This window comes from Taeniopygia guttata, chromosome 2 (genome assembly GCF_048771995.1).
Source record: "Taeniopygia guttata chromosome 2, bTaeGut7.mat, whole genome shotgun sequence".
Classification (NCBI taxonomy): Eukaryota; Metazoa; Chordata; class Aves; order Passeriformes; family Estrildidae; genus Taeniopygia; species Taeniopygia guttata.
Genome location: NC_133026.1, coordinates 11,661,598 through 11,684,136, shown reverse-complemented (window position 1 = coordinate 11,684,136; position 22,539 = coordinate 11,661,598). Strand labels below are relative to the sequence as shown.

General features: G+C 34.7%; 1 long non-coding RNA gene across 2 annotated transcripts; it reads right to left on the bottom strand.

The window, feature by feature from the left end:
• Positions 1-4,632: 4,632 nt before the first annotated feature.
• LOC121469364 (uncharacterized) lies at positions 4,633-22,539 on the bottom strand. 2 transcript variants are annotated; one of them, XR_012054334.1, is made up of 3 exons: positions 21,842-22,539; positions 8,208-8,321; positions 4,633-7,567 (listed from the first exon to the last, which is right to left on the bottom strand). It is a non-coding gene; the product is annotated as an uncharacterized lncRNA (long non-coding RNA). The 2 variants fall into 2 exon arrangements; XR_005979347.2 differs by having other exon boundaries at positions 4,633-7,564.

The following is a 22,539-nucleotide window of genomic DNA, read 5'->3' as shown; positions in this document are numbered from 1 at the left end:
TGGGTGTAAAGGAAGCAGTTTGATGATGCAATAGACAAGTGTCTATCTGTGCATATATAACCTCCCTTAAAAGAGGTCATCAAGCCCCTTTTTCCCCCATTAGCAACTTATTCACAGAGAAAAAGACAAGGACTTCTGGCAATGAGCTATATTAATCTCTTAAATCAAGCAGTACTTTTGCTGAGTGCTTAATGTTCAGATCCTGAATCGATCCCTCACAAGATGACCTGTGTGAGAAGCTGCTGAGTGCATGTTTGCACAGAGTTTTGCAAATAATGCTAGAAAAGCAAAAATATGCCACCAGAGTCTCGGGGTCCATGGTGTCGAGGTGACCCCAAGAATGTAAAAGTCTTTTCTCCCAGCCCATGCAGACAAAGAAAGAGTCTGGAATGTATAGGCTCAGCTTCTCAAGGTTGTTTATTCTTTCATATCTATAACATTCTTTCTCTGACCTGCTGAACTCCATCTAGCAAGTCAACCATGGCATTCTGTCTGACCCCTTAGGGTGGTGTTTACATTTTATACCAAAAACTACATGTACTAGTTTACAATAATGTGCCAATATCTGTCATTTATGTTGGACAGTGTGTGTCTACCTTCAACCAATAGAAAAGTGTCCCCATCACACCAAGACAAGGAGGACAAGGAGAAGGAGAAGAAAGTCAGGGCGCACCCAAATCCCTCCATCTTGTCCCTTTGAACCCCATTCTAAAAACCCCAAAATTCTACTTTTTCACCCTGTGTTAATTCAACTACCACACTACTCAAACCCTTGTGGCTTGTAATTCCTCATACAAAGTTGGCAGTTTTTTTCCACCGGCTAAAATCGAAGCCACAGGTGTTTTTCACTTCATGCCAAGGTCTCTGAGCCCCCTGCCAGGGTCTTGAGACAGCCAGGGAAGCCAGAGGGATGTCCTGGATTCCCACACCAGAGAAATAATTTTCTAGTATTTTTTAATGAATTTCGATGGTTGACCATAGAATTGTGTCTAAAAAGTCAATTCAAATTCATGCATATATGTTACCCCTTCTGGAGGCAGAGACCTTGCTTGGTACAGTTGTTTTTCTATATTAGTCCTGGTTCATGACCATTTCTAAGTCTATATTATTTCCTGAATGAGGCACCAATATATTCTGGAATTAGTAAGGATTTATGAGAAAGAAATATAATGAGAAAATTGATTATTCACTTCGTGTTTCTCAACAGCAAAAAATATAGATAACAATGAAAATAATTTTTCCTTTAGTATATGTTAGCTAAAATAATCTTGGGTGAATACAGAACATACAAAAAGTATTAATTGTAATGTGATTTTCTAAAAATAGGCTTTTCTAAAAATAGAACAAAAGAACAATAGAACAATAATCATTCTTCAATGTTTGACATTGACTGGACCATAATATAGATTTCCTATAAAAATTACAAAGATAGTAACCATTTAAGCAAACTTGATTCAAATCCTTACCGTAATTCTTTTTGTGTGCATGTTTAATTCCCATTGACTGAAATCAAGGTTACTAGTGGGAAAGCAAAGTGTGTTCTTGACTGCCGAAAGTCACTTAGCCAATCATCTTATCTGGGCCACAGCTGTTTGATCCCCCATATTCCCTCCCTCAAAACTAAAGTGTTTGCCTACTATTAATTTTGGGTTTTCTTTAACTTTAACTTTGTTTCACTTTGATTTTGTTGAAAATAATGTATTACAATTTATTATAATTTAGATCACACAATATTCTCTTTAAACTTAAGTGTGGAAGAGACAAAACACAAAATTTTGAGTAGAACATGCCAAATATTTCTGCCCTCTTTTACCATTTCAGCTTCATTTTCCATTTTAACTGTTTCTTATGTTTTTATTAGAAAGCTAAATGCTTTTTAAAGGTGTTTAGAACTTATCTCGCTGACCACGTCTCTCAGAACATGCTTGGTGACACTCAGAGAAACCAGAGGTTCTTCCAGTGGCACTGCCAGGATCTATGTAATGCATCACAAAAAGGGTCCAAACAATGGGTGACAAAGCAAAGAGAATTCTCTCAAGGCAAGCAAGAGAACAGAAAACTGCATGTAAATCACAGTGCATGCTATGGCTCACAGCACCGCTTGAAAGAACTGATGCTCTGCCGTTGTGATAATATCAGTCTCTGTTAATTTGCTTGATTTTACATTTCCTGCTCTGTAACCTGCAGGCAGGAACTTTAAGGGACTTTTGTATACATGGAAGAATTCCTTCACTCTCTTATTGAGACTTTCTAATCATCTCTCAGGTTTCTCTTCTTGGAGTCACATTTTCCCTGCTTGTTAGTTACCTTGGAGGCACATGAGAATGGCATAAGGAATCAGAGAAGATCGATTCCCTGAGCTGCAAGTTGTGTCTTTGTTAAACTTTTTGTTTTTTCTTGTGTTTTGACTCTGGCATTCTACTCAAAATCAGCAGAACACTGACAAGAATTTGAAAGAAGTGGAAAAGAGATGGAAAAACTTTCAGTTTTCCTTCCTCAAAATTAGGTATTTTCTAAAGGACAGGCCTTGGCTCATCTCATGCTGTAGAAAATTATGCTGAAAGGAGTGAAATTTACTTGTTGATATATTGCCAGGGAGACCCATCCCTTTGATGGATGAGATGCAAGCCAAGAAGGCTGTTTGGAGGTTTGCAAACTGAAACATGGTTGTGCCCTAAGTGTACTGTGCACCAAAACTGATTGACAAACTCCTCTGTTTGGATGCCTTGGCTCTGCCTGCAGTGGTCTGGACTCCAGACATCATGCTACACAAAGTAGGAGATGGAAACCATCAGCAGGAGAAAACCTGGAGTATTTTTCAGGGTTCAGAACCACTTTTGTAATAATACAGAGTCTCAAATTAAATAATGTCTGCTATACAAGAAACAATGTTTTTAGAAACATAATAGTCTTCATTAGTATCTTTACATAGTACCAAAACAGATTTATAGGATTACTGAAAGTCCATTACCTTTAAAGCTGATCTCGAATGTACAGCATTCATCTAATGAAAAGCAATGGAAAATACACTTGTAACCTTCACAACATATTAAACTTGATAGAATGTGAAGATGTGGTGTAGTCTATCTTAAACTAGAGAGCACAGTCTTTCTCTATGTCTCCTCTTTCTTTTTTATTTTCCTTTTATAACTGGATAGTGCAACGATGTACCATAAATACTAATAAAAGTTGTTTTGTAGCACTTGACATTTTGGAAATGTTTATAACACGTCTTAAAGGGATTTAAATATTTTGAGATAACAATAAAAACAAGTCTGTATTATCAGAGGTAAACTGGTAGAATCTCTAAGAGTATTTCCACCTTGTAACATTTTCAATAATAGATTAGTGTCTAAGAAGCAAAAGAATTTAGAGAGGTATTACACATTTAATTTGCTACTGTGGGCATGAAACTAATGAATTAAAGTACCTAGGTTTGTATCTACTTTGAGCATAATCTTGGGTTTTGGACAAAGACTCTCTTCTGCAAAAGCATTTTCTTAGGATGGTAGAGAAATAGATTTAATTCCTCACATAAATAATTGTTTCTTGACCATAAAAACTGAGAAACTGCATATCCATATTCTCCAATTTTTCAGTCTAAACACGATAGGCAAAGGCTATAAGTTACAGAAGTTTATTTTGAGACATAAAATTTGATGTCTTAGACCATATGAGGTCCTGTACTAAGAGCATGACCTGATTAATGCAAAAAATTTCTCTTAATTAATGACTGTTTACTATGAGTTGGCTGGAAAACATACTTATGATTATCACTTCATTAGTCAGCTGAAGAAATTGCTTGGTTTTAGATTAAAAATGAGAATAATCATTACTATCAGGGCTAGAAATGCACCCAACACAAGTTTTTGTGGGGTGGGTACAGAGGAGGACATTTCAGCCTGAGCCTCCTCCTGGCCTTGGTGTCTTGGGAAAAACTTGAGTTTATCATTTTCTTAACCCTGTTCTGCTCCAGTAGGAGTTTCACATCTTGCTTGTCATAATATGACTAAAGTGAAGAGCTGATAATTTATTTGAATTCTTATAAGGACAAATCCAATGGTGTGATACTTCTAAAAACACTCTGGACTGACATTTCTTTCTGGTGGTGACTTTCTCATAACTTTACTAGGAGTGTACATAGGCATGAACATACACTTTTCAAAAAGTGATGTACAAACAGTAAAAAGTATGAAATATGTCTGGTTACATTATGATTGCAGGAGGACATGTTTTGAGGTATTTTCTGTATTTCAGATTGGGTGACTTGTGGTCAAATCACCTATGGTTTTAGTCTGTCCTTTATTAAAAACCTGGAAGGGTTTTAACCAGAATATGAAAGCATAATACGGCAACTCTCTCCAAAGCTATTGCAAAATAAGTCATTAGCTATGCTAAATTTCTTGAAGCTCATTTCCTCAAATGCCATATTTCAATCTGAAGAATAGGAAACCAGGCTTTGAATCACAATTGTCCAAGTTCTGTGATTTTGTTTTCAAAAATGTTATGAGATACATTTGGTCTTGGGTCAGCAAGGAACTTTTAACTCCCCAGTGTATTACTTACCAGTAGAGTTAGGGATTTTAATAATTTATTTATTTACTCCTTCTGCTTTACTTCTAGATGACCAGTTCTGTGCTGGTTTTTCACTCATTCCATGTCAGTCATTCAGACTTCTGAAATGTTTATCAGATTTGTTATTGATATATGAACTTAATTTGTTGACATGAATTTTATAGTTTAGCTGAAAATGTTGCTAATTGGCAAAGGGGAAAAAAAGAGGTAAAATAATCACCAATGAAGAACCTCTTTACAACAAGAGTTGAACATGCAACAAATGCAACATTGCATTTAATTACACTCTACATTTCATGCAGATCTTAGAGACAACTTTGAAAAGAGAGTCTTACTTTCAGTTGCTACTATTAACGAAACTGCTTGTTTCTGAGCTGTGTGAACTCCAGTAATTGAGAAATTAATTAGAAATAACTGTATAGATTATACAAAAAATATATATTTAGGAAGAAAATTTTATGGTTTCCATGCTGCTTCATGCTACAGTTGTCCTGGTTTCTTTGATGTTTAGCTGAATCTTTGTTTTACTAAAATAGAGATGTGTCATTTTGAATTTTTTGTACTGCTACTTAAAACATACTGCCTTAAGCTAAAAAAAAAGTGATGATGGACTGTATTGAGAGAGAAATATTCAAGAGTAGAGATGAAAGTTAAAGATAGTGCCTGTCTGGTTTTGTGGGTAAGTCTTCTTTATTTATTATTGTATTCTTTTTTTTTGTTTGTTTGAAAATGAAAAATAGAAGACCAGAAAATCAGTATCTGTATCTAAACCAATATCTATCTCTGTACCTAAGTGTGTGATGTTAGGTGGTCATTTCATTCTTGAACTGAGTTGAATTAATTGAAATTTCATTCTTGAAGCAGCATAGGTTAACAAAAGATGTCATAGAAAAGTCACCAGCTTCTACAGAGTGAGGCTATTATCCCACGTCCTTTGCTCCTCAGCATATCACAAATAAAACCATATCTTTTTTTTTCTTAACTGACAAGCTTGTTTTAGAACAGATTATTCAAGAACAACTTAAAACTTTTAAAATAAAATATTTTTTACATCCACTTAAAGAGTAAGCATTTTTCAATAACTAATTTACAAGAATATTCCTTAGAAAGGGATGCAGAAGGAGAAATAATTTCCATTTCCGTGATTTTCACAATTAGCTGCAGTATGTATTTTCACCTTCTACAGTGTATTTCGAGTTTCATCATTCAAGTAGAACAATCGGAAAGAATAAGTGCAATCTCTGAGAAGAAGTTAAAAAAACTGGAGAAGGACCTTTTCAAATTCTGTCAAAATATTTGGATTCTTGCTGATTCTAAATAGGCCTCTAACTTGGCCATGCCAATTCAAGTACTTTGTCAAATTATGACTTTAATTTTCACCTATATTTGATATAATTGTCCACAGCCAGCCATGCTCAAATCCAGCCTTATTCTTCCTCCAACTCTGCTGTAACTGTAATTAATAAAGAATTCTCAAAATTATTACTGAAAAGCTTCAGAAGTCACTCTTACTGTAGGCTTTTAATCAGTCTCCTTTTTTTTTAGCCCAAAGAATGCCTTGAATAAGCTTTCATAACCAAAAAAACCCATTTTTAATGTTATCATAGCTTCTTAAATGAAAGGTATTTAATTTTTTTAAATGTTGGAAGTTGTTGGAAAAGAAAGCTCAAAATTCTGTTCAGAACCTGTTTTTGATGAAATTAAATATAGATAATTTTTTTTCTGCACATTAAAATTTATAGAACTCCAAACGAGGTTAAGTGATGATGGAGGGAGAGAACAAGAAAATTTCCTTTGTGTTTCATGTGAAAATACAAGCCAGTGGAGTGGCTGCAGTGAGATCTGTGGTGCAGCAGTGCCTGTGCTGGCTGTACCCCATCTGCACTCGATTCCCATTTGCTGCATTTACAGGCACTATTCCCACAGCACTCTTCTCACAGCTGTGGTACCAGGCAGCTGAAATGTGAGCTGCAAAGTTGTGTCCTGCTTACAAATGCATCTTTCCACCCCTTCTCCACAGGCAGCAGTTGTCTTACTTTGGAAAAGTAAGGATAACAGCAAAGGGTGTCAGGAGCTGGGACAGACAGCAGCTGGAGCAACGGTTCAGTACATGATGTGAGAATTTTCAAATATCAAGAACTACTTAGAAGTTTTGCCCAGAGAGTATAAAGAGCTCTAAATGAAATTGAAAACTATTTTTGAACAGCTGCTATATTTTATATATTTGATCAGAGATTCTGCCCTGATATTACTAACAAAATAATTTAATTATGATTTTCAGATCTTTATGTATCAATGCAGTAAATAGTTTATTTTAGACTTTATTTGGAAGTAAGTCTGTGCTTTATGTCTCATCTTTGAGTGAATTTGTGATTTTCCAATAGCTTTGTAGATATGACCAATTCATGAATGAATTTTCTGATCTCATTAAAATCAGTAGATGCTTTTCCATTAATTTCAGGAGTAAAAGCAGTTTTTTATGAACTCTATATCACTTAGCAACTGTATTTTTAATTTGCAATAAAGGAGTGTTAGATTATTATTTACATGGTTCAGTACCATATTTATTCCACTGACCTTTCAATTAGTTCTTGATTTTCATGGTAATGTTTTATTAACTTTTAATTGTTACTGTTTTCTCATTTATAGTGATCAAATTACACCTTATATTTCCATTTTGCAATGCAATTCACAATCTCTCCACCTACAATGTACTTTCTCCATGAAATCTGATTAAAAACAAACAATTGAATTTTGATTAACTCTTGCAGCATTTCAAAGGACCAGAACAGTAGAGACAGACAGTAAAATTTGGAGGCAGTATAAGTTGTAGATGACCTCAAAGCTTTGAATCACAAATAGATTTTCTGAACTTCAAATGACATTATAGCTGTGCCATGAACAAATCTGTCAGTTTGCTTACCAGCTGATCTATCCTTTGCCCATGCAGGACATCGATGTCACTGAGATATCAGCAGGTCCTGTGACTCTACTTTGCATGTAAGAAGACAGAAATTATGCAAGCTATCAAAAATGCAGCACAGTCATTATGGCTTTTGCTTGCTGCAGTTACAAAATTATTTATATAGATTATACCAGAACTATAATTTCACTTTCTAACAATGCTGGTTTTGGCATACAAAATAGTATTCCTATAGTGTGGTAAAATTCTTAAATATTCCATGATGACTTTGTGACAAGTAACTCAGAGGTAACCATATAAAAAATGTAGACCTATAAAATATATGTGTGGCTGTAGTATGATCTAAAACCATGTTAAAATTAACTCTAAGGAGGTGTAATTTTAAAAATGAAACAAATTTTCAGTAGAATTATGAGAAAATTTATGTGGTACTAAAGATACACAGACATGAGGTAATATTGACTCCCAGATCATATTGCTAAACCAGAATATTTTGATATGAACCACTTTTAGACTAGTCAAAGTTCTTACTCCTTCAGGGTAATAAGTACCAGTAGAAATGCATAGTTTTCATATTTACTACAGAGTGTTCTGAATTCAAAACAAAAATAAGACATGATTATATTAGACTATGTACTAAACACAATCAAGATTAAGTACTAGTTTAGATTAAGCTAAACAGGAGTGAAACAGAAAATGTGTCTCTTACCTGTGGGTACTGGTCTTGAGAACCTTCTATTTTCTGTTGAATCTTTCTTAATCTCATTCCCTGCACTAAGCAGAACCACAGGCATTCTGCCATCACAGTTTGCACCACAATGCACTGGAAGATAAAACACACATACCAGAAGTTCTAGGAGAAAAACACAGCCAAATTTTTACTATTTTTCTTTTTTACTTCATTAGGACCTTTCTGTTCTTCAGCTATTAAAATATGTTATGAAAAAGTTAATCCGAATGGTATGCATTAAAAAAAAGTTAATAAAAGTTAATTTGAATGGTATGCATTTATACAATGCTTTTTTACCCATACTTTCCTTGTTCTGCAGGATAGCAGGTCCTCCTGATGGAATTATTAATGAAAATTGGCTTTGGGGGGAAAAATTCCTTTTTTTGGAACAAATCTACAGATCTTGAGAGATGATTACAACCTGGTCATTCTGTAGGTCCCAGGCAATTTTTGCACTTGTATAATCTCTAGCTTTGAACACTTTTGTTGGGTTTCCATTGCAAGATGATGAGTGATAAAAAACAAAGAGGATGAACAGCTAACTATATTTTTTCATTAATCCTCACATAAGATTCTATCAAATATCTTAATCTCAAACTATGGAAAAGATTGAGAGATTCTTTAAACAGCACTACCATTGTAGTTCATGCTGAAAGGAGTGAAGTTATGAACTTATTTTTTAAATCTACATTATTCACACATTTCTTCAGAGCAAGAAGCCAAGGACAGACGAGAACTAAATCTATTCACAGCTGGAAGCTTTGACCAATAATGTACCTGCATAAAAGTGAACACACACTACTAGGAAGAAAAAGATTTTTTCCTGCAGTTATGGGGAATTTCAATGAACTTAAAAATCATGAGGTGCTTATTGTAAAAGTGAAGCTGAGTCTCACTTCTGGTTTTTTGGCAGCATGATTTGATATGTCATTTTCTGCAGTATTTTTTTCAAATGAACCCCAGATAAAGGAAGAATCCAGTACATACAAGAAGAGGCCACAGGGACAATAAATATTGACAGAACTGGTATAGTTTAATTAGGAAAATTTGGTGGCTTTAAGAATTTATATCAAGCTTGATAGAAATTCTTTATATCAAGCTTGATGTAAAGTGAGGCATATCAAGCATAAGGAATGGCAGAAAGAAGTATCTGTCCTCTTCATCCTCTATTATACCACAGCTTCTTGATAACTGAAGATCACGTTCCCTCCTTACTGAGACAGAAGCCTTCATGGAGTTCACTGATCTCATTGTTACTCTTTACAAAATATGAGTTTTGAGGCACTACCTGTTATAAGGAGGTTGCAGCAAAGAAGACAGGAGTTAAAAACTGACGTCAGGCTAAAGATCTCTGTGAAAACTTTGTTAGCTGTTCAAGGTGAAATGGCATAACTGTTATTATAAGAAGAAAAATTCCATTCAGCATCCCCTGGCACTGCTGTGTTCTCTATATCTGCCTCAAGGTTCTATGTATCATCAGAGGGAATTTAACACTCACTACTCCAGCACTAATAACTGTGCTTTTGGATAACAGGAGAGAGATGCTGAAACCCATCTCAACAGACCATAAACCCCAGAATGTTTGCTGTCATCTTTTGTGCAAACTCGTGTGCACGTGTATGTGTTTATAGGTGCACCCATAGGTATGCATGTGTGTGCACACATATGTACAAATACACACAAACACAATGCACCAAATCAGACTATGAACCACAGAAAAGTTGTGTGGTTTCTCACTTGCAGAAGATGTAAAGTATCTCCCAGCATGAATCATGAAGTGTGAACAAAGACTTTCCGTGGAGTAGCTTAATGTACTAAAAATCCAAACTTGTAACTACAGAGCCGTTTGTGTACCCATATGGGAGAGCTGTGCTTTAAAGAACTTGGTTTGTGCTGTCACCTTATACAGCCATTTGAGTGCTGTGAAATATCTGGTAATTGTGAGTGAAATACGTTGCAATCCGGATGTCTTCTCATCTCAGTGGTGACATGCTCTTGCATATTGTGTGATCTGGAGGTGTACAAGTGAGGAAGCGGCAGCGTTTTTGGCAGGAGTGCTTTGTAGTAGAGTAGGTTCAGGAATCTGAGACTCATATTCAAAGTGAAGTGTGGATTTCAGTCTGGTTTCTCACACCTCATATGCATTTTGAGCTCTCTATTTGAAATAGATCTACTTATGTTTACAGAATTGAATAATCATTGATTAAAATGAACCTTGGCTTCCCATGGTTCTGCAGTGTACCTTAGCTGTTGTCAATTATTTGTTGTCCAATTATTCTTCTGATTGCAGTTAAAAAATGCCCATCCTCAGCTGAGAAACTCTTCTTGATTATGTTTGCATTGAAACTTGATCTGTGGAAAGTTTAACTTTCAGCAAATTGACATTTCTGTAGAAACCCACCCCCACAAACGTCATAAAAGAATTCCTGACAATTTTAAACTACAAAGTAGAGTTCAGGAAGAGAGACACATTTACAGCCTGTCATAGAGGTTATGTAGGAAGTTCCTTTATTTAAAGATTATAGCATTTAATTTTTGATTATATGCGTAATTTAGAATTCAAAATGAAATACCACAGTGATAAATAGCAATCTGTACAGAAATGGCAATAGGAGTGAATGACAGGAAAAGGTTAAATGGTAAGCTGACACTAATTTTCCACCACATACTTTATGTGTTATAAAAAGAAAATTCATCACCAAGATAAAATCACAACACAAAAGATCAGGCAGGTAATACAAAAGGTGAACCAAAATTCAGTGACAAAGTTCAGATTCCTTCCCACTTCAGCAGGGACTTGATGTAAAATCCAACAAACATATCTTTAATTGTTAGTATTTAAAAGATTTTAGTCACTGATAAACTCTTAATCATTCACTGAGGACAAAATTCTTCACCAACTTCACTTGTTATTTCTGCTAATCCAAATTGGGTTTCAAGGCTGTCACTGCATAAATTCTCAGTCCCAAGGGCTGGGAAAATAGTCTAATTCTGTTTTCATTTAACCTTGCAAAAAAGTACATTTTGTGATACTGATCCAACATTTAGCAATCATTCTCCTTGTACTGAGAGTTCCTGCAGGCTGTCACATTGCAGGAAACAGCAGAAGAAGCACAAACCACCTCAGATAAAATTATTCAGGCTCATTATTAACTGTCAGTAGTGTGACCTGGCTCACTTGTGGTTCACAACAGCTGCTCTCCCTATGGTTTACGCAGACTTGTAGAGGGATAAGTGTTTGTCTTTGCTTTTGCCTTTACCTTTGCAAATATTAGAAAAATCCTTCAGCTTGCTATGTTTCTTCCTTTCATAGAAACATAAATAATGTACTGATACAGGTAAGGTGGTGTTTGGTTAGCGTTAGTGTTATAAGGAGGAGGCAATAACAATAAATGGTAAAAATAGCTGATGCTATAAGGTGATGTCAAATTTATTGCAAGGATGAACAAACATATGTCCAGACAGGTGGAAGTTATACATTGAGTAGGATTTTAGAGGATCTCACCTTCTCCCCACAAAACTTTTCAGCTGAGCTTTGCAATCAGGTCTGGGAAAATATAATGATTTTTTTCCATTTTTTCCTTCAAGCAAATATCTTTCTACAGAAAAGTCTAAAGTTTAATTAAGAATTTGCAGCACAAGCCTTTTTTAATTCTACCCAATGTGGTAGATAATGAGGGTTTGGTTTTTCAATATTCTACATTAGAGCATGTTGTAGTACAATGCCAAGTTAATTGGAACTGAATTATTTAGCATGAAACTCCATAGGTTTGAATTCCAAGATGGAAAAGGTTGATTTCTTTTATTTTAGCTTTTTATTTCTGGCAATTGTCACTAAAAGATAATTCATTTAAACATTTGGATGAGGTTACTATTCAATTTTTTTAAAAAAATATTGTGAATGGAAAAAAATATCTGCCATCTCTGGCCAGCCAAAATTTTATTCACCTCATATCACGACCACTCTTACAGTTTGGTCAGTTTACTCCTAAAATAATTTGTTTTCTCATATACAATCATTGCTTAGGACACAGCATAGTTTGAAAAGGATTACCCAGGTTATGTACAGTCTTTGACATGTATAAATAAATTAAAATTGTCGGAAGGGCTAAGCAAAATAGTACATGTGTGCAAATACTGAAAATGCTTTACTTGATACACTGAGGTTTCTAAAACACTGCACAAGTTGCCCACTGCCAGGGGATGGCCCCTACATTGCCTTTATCCCTGATGGGTAAGTTGGAACTGTATTCCTTTGTTCTCTTTCCATCTTTTGAACAAACGTGTCACCCAAAGTCACAGTCAGAGGACTGGCAGAAGATTTCATCACCTGGAACTTCGTTGCAAATCAAGTTTTTCTCAGAGTTAGGAAAAACTGAATTTTGAAGGGCAAAAATATCTGCATCCCAAACTTTCCTTAAAAATAGGTAACTTCTCAGTCATCCTTGGTAAAACAGAAAAACTCCTTTTAAAACCATAGAACAAAATAGCTCATAATAATAATAATAGACAATAAAATTTCTAAATAAAAATAAGCATTTTTAATTTAACAGAGTATTCTTGCAGTGATAAAGTTTTGATGATCATCTTTAAAAGGTAGTACATGAATGTATTTCTTTAAAAAATACATTTAAAGCCACCTCTTCTCATAGGTTTCAGATCTTATATTTAGTGCTATTTTCTGGTTAAAAAAACAAAAAATAAATTTTTCCAAACAACATTAATTCATCCATCTTTCCTTAATTTACTCAGCAGTCCCCTTGCTAGTTACATTTCCACTGACTGGCCCTTCCTTTTTAATTTTTGATTTGAACTTGAGGACTGTAGGAGGTGAACTTGAATTTGGATAAACTTGAGTAATTAACCTTCCTTACTGTACCTGTCTTTACTAAGTATTTTAGCATTAATTAAATTTTATTAGGTGGGTTTTTTGTTCTTGTTTTGTTTTTTATTTCTGATAATATATATTCAATGTGATTGTATAAGCAAAGTTAGTTTTATATATATATACAAATGACTTCTGGGGAATAGTACAATGATCACAATTCTGAAAATCTGATACACTTGTGTCAAAGTACTTTTAGTATATATGTTACTTGAACTTCAGTTTTCTTTCTGAAGGTCTATAGCTCCATGACTGCGAGGGTGACATTCTTGGAAAAGCCTGTAATTTCCCTCGGCACCAGGCTTCATTTGTTCAAAATATTCCATTCAGTGATGCCTTCCTCTCACTATCAGGATTCTGATGTTTTCTGACAGTGATGATGGTGGCAGAATAAATTCTGGGGTTCTCTCCTTGATTTATTGATTCAATATCATATTTTTCCTTTAACATTCATAGCTGTCCTTAGCAGAAAATCCTTGCATTCATCTCTGTGTATCCTTCTTTATAGTCAAGAAAATGTCTTAAGATAAAATAAGGATGGGATCCTAGCTTCTCCCTGTCCTATAATAATTTGGAGTTTCAGTTTAGCATCTTCACATATGTTTTGATCTCTCTGTGTTTCTTACTTCTTAGTTGAAACAAGAAGACTGTATCTCAGATTTACCTTTTCTTAAAGAATTCATACCCCTTTTTTTCAAGTAAAAGAGCTGGGATCTTAAATACTGTTGTATGCAAAATAATTTTTTTGTATCTTCATAAACCAGTTCTCTAAAGGTCATGGGAAGACACTGCATACCATGAAAAAGGCATGGACAAGAGCTTTGAGGTGAAAGAAGAGGAAGTAAAGGAAATACTGGAAGGTGGGAGATATCAAGGATGAAGTAAGGACATGCAAAGACTGACTTGGACAAATTGCAGTTCAGACTGGGACTGCAAAAACATCTAACCATCACTTCTTGTCTTTCTCTTTTCCCCAGCAGCCCACAGCTACAGGTCCTCCAGGCTTTCAAAACTGGCCCTACTGATGAAAAACAGCAACTATCATCAATCATGCTGATTCAAAGTCAAGTACAGTGAAGTAGGAGCATTCCCAAAAATCTTATGGCTACTGCATCAAAAGCTACAATAAGCATGTGTATGGACATGTGCAATTCATCATTTAAAATAGCTGGGGTACCTCTGGTATAGGTGGCTAAATAAAACAAGCATCTTCTATATATAAACTGAACGTACCCAAGCGGATGTGTTTATTTTTAAAGGAAAATTATGACTATTCCCATCAGTATCTTTGAGATCATTTTGCTAATAATACTTTATCTAGTTTGTGATTATAATTTTTTCAGGTTAAAAAAAATATCCTAGAGGTCACTGAGAATCTAGCAATTAAATGTTCAACCTTGCTTCTATTCATACTGAAAGTGAAAAATTTATCATGATAGCACATTAGCTCCAGCTGCAGAACCTAATTTTCCTGAATGCCTAGAGAATTTCAAAGACAGTTTCAAGAGAAGTAATATCTGTGGAAGTAAGGTACTAAAAGAATACTTAGAGTTATCAGTTATATAATATTTTAATATATTTATCTGAAGTTTAAATGTCTGTAATGGGAGAATTTTGACTGTATAGTCTACTTATTTATTTTTCACTATAACTGATAGTTAAGAAGACAGATATACAACTATACCATATTAATTGCCTGTTGATTTTGTGAAAGAGTAGTCTAAATATAATAAAAGAATTTAAATAATAATCCAGAACATTTAACCACGAGAAGGTTAAAGTCTACAGAATACATGAAGTGGATGCCCTTGTGCAGTCACAAGGGAGTTGTTTCCCTGGTTTTGGTAGTGCTCTCTAATACAAAGCTGAAACCAGTCCTTCACACACCCACCAGAGAGAATTCAGGATCTGGACATGAAGCAAAGCTAACAAAGATGTGAAAAAGAGTAGTGGTGTTTAAAATAAATATTTTAGGTCATAGCTTCTAGCAGACAGTTTTGTGCTACCTTGTAGTCAGCTTCTTATTCTTTTATTTGAGTGAAAAAAATACACTCAAAAAGATAAATATGAAAAATGAGAAAATTAACATAGTGTAACATTGACCTGTGTAGCAGTCAGATAGAGATGTAAATAATCTACTCAGTATACATGGTCAAATAAGGTATATTTATTTCAGATCCCTTTGCCATTAAACTTTAAGTGTTCTTACTGAAAATATTGCTAGGCAGAGGTATTGTGCTTTTTTCTATGGGAAATAGACTATTCTTTGGATATGATTTTCTAGTATAAGAAAGAAAAATTAAAAATACAGGGAAAAATAAATAAAAATATAAAATAAATATAGCATATTTATAAATATATTTAAATGTAAAATAAGCAGGAAGGGAAGGTTTGAATATCACTCACTACAAAATTATTTTATCACACTTTTGATGCACAGTTCATATCATCCCAGACTCCTAAGAAAGGAAAGGAATGGTTTTCCTTTCCCCCCTTCCTCTAAACTCTATTGTTGTAATCCTAATATCTATATAAAATATCCTAATATATATCTAAAAATATCTATTTCCATCAGATATTGAGCCTTTTATTTTTTGTTGCTTTTGTGCTCAGCCATTTTGTCAAAGGAGCTGGAGGAGACAAAGTGCCTGCTTACAGTCCTAGAAATAAGTCTCTAGACCTCCTTTAAGGGTGAATTATGTTTATACTTGTGGGCTAGAAGGTGTCAGAACTAAGAGTGGAAACAGGAGGGATGTAGGGAGTCATACATATTCAGACACATTTTTATTATCTCCCTGTCTGCATGGTGCTCACTCTGCTGACACACCCTGATGTCTTTGTGTCATCAAAATGACAAGCCTGAAAAAAACTGGTTTTTGTCTTTATCTGAGACATAAATTTCTCTAAGGTGGACAATACTACAGGTCTCTTTCCTTGCAGGCAGAACCATAAGGCAAAGACTTTATAGCCAATGAGAACAAAACATGAACTAATGTGATGTGCTCCGGAGTAGCCTGTGGTCTTGAGCTGAGAGAAATATTTCTTTTGCATGCTATGGGGTTCTTCTGCTGGGATACAGAGCAGCCATGACTTGTTACCACAAAGAAAATTACATTATTTTAAAACCCTTTTTAAGTTTAAAATATTTAAAAGAAAGACTTAAAATTAAAATTTTAAAATTTCAGGATTGAAAATTGCTGAAAAATATCTTCAAGAAAATTTCTGTTGGAGGGACTAGTAAAGAGACTTTTGCTCATCTCAAGGTTTGCCACCTTCATAGCCAAACACCTGGGTTCCTTGGACTCACGAACCCTTTTATGGCTTGACTTCCTACCCCTTTCTTTTTTCACTGTCTCCTAAAAGCAATATATCAAGGAAATCTATGGTATCTCTTTCTTACAAAATAAGGACTTAATGAGTAAATAAATGTTCAGGGAACTGTACTGTGCTGTACTACCTACTGAAATAAAAGTTGGTATTTTCTTTTACAAATCACTGCAGAAATACATGAATTTCAGTACTCCAAGCCTTTTGACAAAACTGAGGTAAAATTAACCATCTGAATTACTATATATCTAATCCCATATATTAAAACACTACAAGGACTGACATGGGTAAATCTTGTGCCTCTGTGCAAGAGAATATTTTCACTCTGTGGCAGCTCATGTAAATGACTTTTAATATAAGTTTATATTTTTATACTATTAATGTTTATACATATGCAATAAACAGGTAAAATATTGAGTGTGGCAAGTTTTAAAATACTCATGGGGCTGAGATCACCACCTCCATGAAGAAGCTATATTATCATACTTTATATTTACTTAATGCCACATCTAACACTAACTTCACTAAGAAAAGGGTGAAAAATAGAGAAGTGTTTCATATCTTCATTAGATATGACCTATTTGATAGAGAAATGTGAAATGTTGAAGAAATATACATAAAAAATAAAATATTATTGATATGTCTCCTGCTCAGATTGCATGGAAAAGCTGTTCACTTCTCAAGCAGGAGCTTAGCCACCACCTTGTCAAGCTCACCACCTTCCTCCCCCTGTTGCTGAGAGAGTGGTTTTCTGTGTGTTTACCTTGACAACCATTGGATGAATCCTATATTATACAGTGCCTAGCACAACATCAGGAGGAAGGGACTTCCCTTGGTCAGAAGACACCTTGCATAAAAGAAACCTCAAAGAAAATATTAATGTTAATATTCAGTTTCACAGAAAAATGAATTCAACATAAGAGGTACAAAGGAGCACAAATACAGCGTGAGAATGCTCCTCACTGGCACCTTATCCTTGGCTTCATAAACATGAAATGTCTGAAGCAAACATCTGCCCATTTCCCAGTAGTCATAACCCTGCCAGTAATATTTATCATCAGTTTTGCCTCCAGGAAGGAATCTGATCAATAAAACATATTTTTAAACGCCTGCTTAGCATAGTATGAACAATGCCACTTAGCATTTACATATCAGCTTATGCTTGTGCTGCTGCACACACACTGACTAATTAATCAATTAAAACAAAAGAAAGCCTTGCACTGTCTCTGTCTAACTGGTGAATTAAAAGCAGAGGGTTTTTTAGCAATTCAGTTTAATAAACTGAAAATCTCTCCATTAATGTAGCTTGACTTGTACCCTTGTCTTTTATATTTTATATAAGTTTGTGTGCTTATACTAGTACTCTGTCCACACAATATTCTGAGTACTAATTTAACAGCAATGTCACTTACAAAGCTATGATCCTTGTCTCAGAGCACTCAGGAATGTGTACAATTACATCTCAGTGACTTAATGTCACAGACACAATGAAAACAGTGAGGCAAAGAAATCATTCATAAGGATACCCTGATTGAAGCAGAACAGGTTTTCCTGTAATGGAAGAGCGTATAGCAATGAAATAATGCTTAAAAATTGAAAGAGCTCTTCTTACATGCAGGAAAAGATCTTGAATATTGTGAAAAAGAAGAGAGAAAAGGAAAGACATCTCTAAGAGGAGGAAGTCAGTGCCATTGCTTTGGAGAAACAGCAAGGTTGAAGGTCAACCTAAACTGTGACAGTGTCCCATGAATCTGCAGGTGACAGTGCCAGAGTAAAATTAACTGTCACTAACATGGACTTAAGCATGGCCAAGGCCTGTGCTGAAAAGCTCCCTGAAGACCAGCTGGATCTTGTAGAAGTAATCATCAGAAATATCCAGTTTCTATTAATGTAAGGTGTGATAGCTTAGCTCTCTTTTTCTGGAATAAATCTTAGTGGAAGTCTTACTGAATGTCTGTCACCAGCTCTTACCTGCATGCCAAGGCTTGATCGTACAAGTGCCTCAAAAGAAGACAATAGCTGTTCATCTAGTGTGGTGTTAACCCATGCTGACAAGGAAGATGAATGGGCCAGTAAGTAATTAGAAAATTCTTTTTTATGCATTGTTATTTTTCATGCTTAAGAAACTTTTTTGAATGACATATTTAATTTTTACCTCATATCAACTCCTTGTTAGATTTTATGTTGAATAGAAGATAAAAGTTCATTCTCGATTAACTTAGCAAATTCTGGTTTCAATTGCTAATGGAAATTGTTAAATGCTTTAAAAGTGCACATCAATACATACATATGTTCCCTCTCTTGCCCTGGGAATAACTAGTTTCTTGCTTCTCAGTACAATGAGTATGGGTATCCAACCATCTTAAAGTGTTCCCCAAAGTGAGAGCACTGAAAATTTTAGGCCAGTCTGACCAAGATAGTAGCTAGCTCATGATTCTCAGAGAAAATTAATGGTCCTACATCTCCAATTCTGTAGTGTAGGCCAGCTGCTCCAGGGCAGACCAAGTGCTGCACGAAATCTCATCATATGTGTTTTGAAGGAGCACTGCTAAAGGAAACAAAATTAGCATTTTAAGGGCTGAAACAGGAAAACAAATATTGGTGAATATGTTTCAAGAAAGGAAAGCTCAAACTAAGTCAAGACAGTAAGATCAATGGATGGCTGGAAGGTAGACCGTAAATGGAGAAGAGCAAAAATGAATAATTTTCAATATAAAATTGTGTTCCATCAATATGTCAATAAATGTTTCAATTAATTGAAATGGCAAGCTTCTGTGGATTAGCTATCACTAACATACAATAGAAAGCAGGAAATAAGTAGAAAGTGTCTGTAAAAACTGAGATTGAAGCATTGAATGACACAGTGTGTTTTGTCACTCAGTATTTTTGACACTGTCTTTGAATGTATTGCCATTGTTCCTACAAGAACCATGGACCAGCACACCACTGTGTAAATTGCCATTCAGTTTTACCATAGAAAACATCTGAAAAGTTGACTAGTTGTAGGGATTTTGTAGTGATTGCAGAAAGTGCTTCATTTCTGTGTTCCAGTACCTGTATTCCCCTGTGGATTCTGTATGAACTTACCAAGATATTTCAAGTATTCATGGCAAGAGTTCATGCAAAGGATCAAGGAATCATAGAATCGTTTTGGTTGGAAAGAGGCACATGTGGATTTTACTAAAGGTCTAAGTTCACCCAGCATTACCCTTTCATTACAAGTGAAAATACTTTAAATACTCCCAATTATAATCACTACCCTTTAATTCTGTGTAGTGCAGTAAGTCCTCAAAATAACTGGCTTTGCCATATTCTTAATACATGCAGAAAATCAATAGAAAATGAGGACAAAAATCCGACCATAAAAATCAAGAAAATCTTTACAGTCCCCCATGATTACCAACAGTTTTTAAAACATCTTATGGGTGTCGATGTAGTTTAAGAGATTTACAAAGTAACATCTTTGTAAAGCAATTTATTTTGAATTAATCTCCTGACAATGGAAGATGGGAGGAGAGTGAAAAGGAATGGTGAGGGAGTTGCTAATTCTATTGTCCATCAAATTAAATTAGTCAAGAAAAGTCAGGTTACAGGAATGAAGATCCATTTAACGTATAATTAAATATCCCTTTTAACAAAACAAGCACATATAATGCCATCAAAAGGAAGCAGGAATTGTTTAGTGCAATATATGCTGAATGAAATGGAGATTTCTTTGATGTTGAGAAATAAAGCAGATTTCTGAAATCACATTATCTTAGTCTGAAAAGAAAAGGCCTCCTCCTCAGCACACTGAAATGTAAGAAGTTTCAAGAGAGTATAACAACAAAAACTAGAATAAAACTGAAGTAAAGTCTATCTAAGGATATAACTGTGAAGGATTATAACATAAAGAGCCAGTCCAGAGCTGCAGACTGTAATACATCTGAGAAGAATTGGAGATTCTAGTTTTCTCTTTGCTGGTGGTTAAAGCTTATGAAAGTAATACAAATAAAATTGTAAGAATGAAAAAGTAAAAGTATGACGCAAGAAGAGATATTGTTGATAAAAGAGTAAAAGAGCATTCAAGTTTTTTAAATATTTAGAAATTATATTTCTAGCCAATGTGAAATTTTCTACCTACACATGTACACTAACATATATGTATGTATGTAATTATAAAAGGTAAATGAAGACTTTTGCAATAGTATATGTAGGAAATATATATTTGTCAGTATACAAAATTGCCAGATAATCGGTAGCTTCTGGGGCAGCTGTATTTTTCTAATCCTACAATGGTGATGAAATTAGCTGTAGGATGTGCTGTGAGGTGTGTTTACTTTGCCAGGCATTTGAGAAGAATAAGAGTTGTTATTCTATTGTTTTTTTATTTCATCTGGCTTGGACTTGTCTGAGATCTAAAAATGTCTTAATGAAAACCTTTCCCAGAGGCCAACAGAAAATCCTCCTCAGGATTGTTTCCTATCAGAATCTTATCTCCTTTCTCCTACAGAAGATGTCTTCTGGAAATATATTCTACAATGGACCTAAGAGTTTGGTCTTCCTTCCTTCCTTCCTTTCTCTCTCCCTTCCTCCCTCCCTTCTTCCCTCCCTCCCTTCCTCCCTCCCTTCTTCCCTTGCTTCTTTTTCTCTCTTTCTTTCTTATTTCTCTCTCTCTTTCTCTCTTTTTATGAAATAATCAGAGTTTAGTGGCTTCCTAAGCATGTTGCAAAAGACAAAATAATTAACCACTGTGAAAATTCATATGTCAGGGCAGCAGGTGCCTAAAAAACTAAAAAAATAGTTTTTCCTAAAGAAAACTAAAGTCAGAATAGAATATTGAAGGAGAGCAGTAATTTGCTAAACAAGTATTAAAATTAAGATGATTGGTCAATTATTTGCCAAAGAGCAGCTGTATAATAGTAGATTTCAGTCATGAAATTTGATGTCAGTGTGGTACCTTTTTCAGACAGACCAAATTAACATTTCCAGGGCAAGGAAGGAATAACAAGAAATTTTCTGGTGTTAAAAAAAATCTGAAGGTCTTTCTTAAATGATTTTTAAAGGTTTTGTAAATATTAATTTGAATGTTGTTTATATGTCTTAATAGGGATTCTAAGTCCAAACACCATTTCTTGAAAGCTTCCCAGAAAATACAGTAACAAGTTCAAAATTTGCTCTGTGTATTGTGGCCCATCTTCACTGCTTAAAGCTGAAGTAAGCCACCTTCTTTCAGACCTAAATATATTAAATTCAAAACATAATAGAAACCAAAAAAATAATTCAGCCTAAATTCAACTTCTTTTAAAGCCTGTGAGCAATATGACTGCATCATCTGTTTGGAAAGATGATTAAATTTTTCTTCACTCATTGCATGAGGTTACATAATAATCAAATTTACTGTAAATATTCACTTTCTTACCTTAAGTATAGTGAACTTCCTTTCATTCTTTTTGAAGTTGTTTTGCAGTTCCTAGATTTTTTAAAAGTCATACTGCTTTGAGTCATCTTATAATTTAATTAAATTATTCTCATGGAATTTAACCAAACTGCCTAAAAGAAGCATGTTACCCTCCATGCTCCTAATTGCTTTTCTCCTTTCAGATATTAGAGAATGAGTTTAGCTTTGTTAGGGTGCAGCATTTCCAGTAGATATGAACTCACTTTTTTATTCCTGGCTTTCCAGAAATGACATGCTAGTATTTAGCACAGCACTAAATTTCATAAATCACAACACTGTCTTTGGAATATGTATGGAAGGAGATCTTGTTGCGTCTATTCCTTGTTGGGAATAGACACAACCTTTAGGCACAAGATTCCTTGTGACTTTTAAAAGCAGATTATTTCTGATTGCTCTTCTCTCAAACATTCCTGAGCCTAAGACATCCTTTTGGTGTTAGTACCTGGAAAAATTATCATGTATTTGAAATGTGCTTATTTACACTTTTAGGACTGCAGGATTAGAACCTAATTATACATATTGCAGTAAAGAGGAGAGAACTTATTCATGAGACATGAGTGCAGAGGGTGAAAGAAACAGGAATCCAAGATATGCCATTTTATTTGCATACTATGATTGCAGATAAGGACACTTATTTAAAAATTAATTCTTTTAAACCT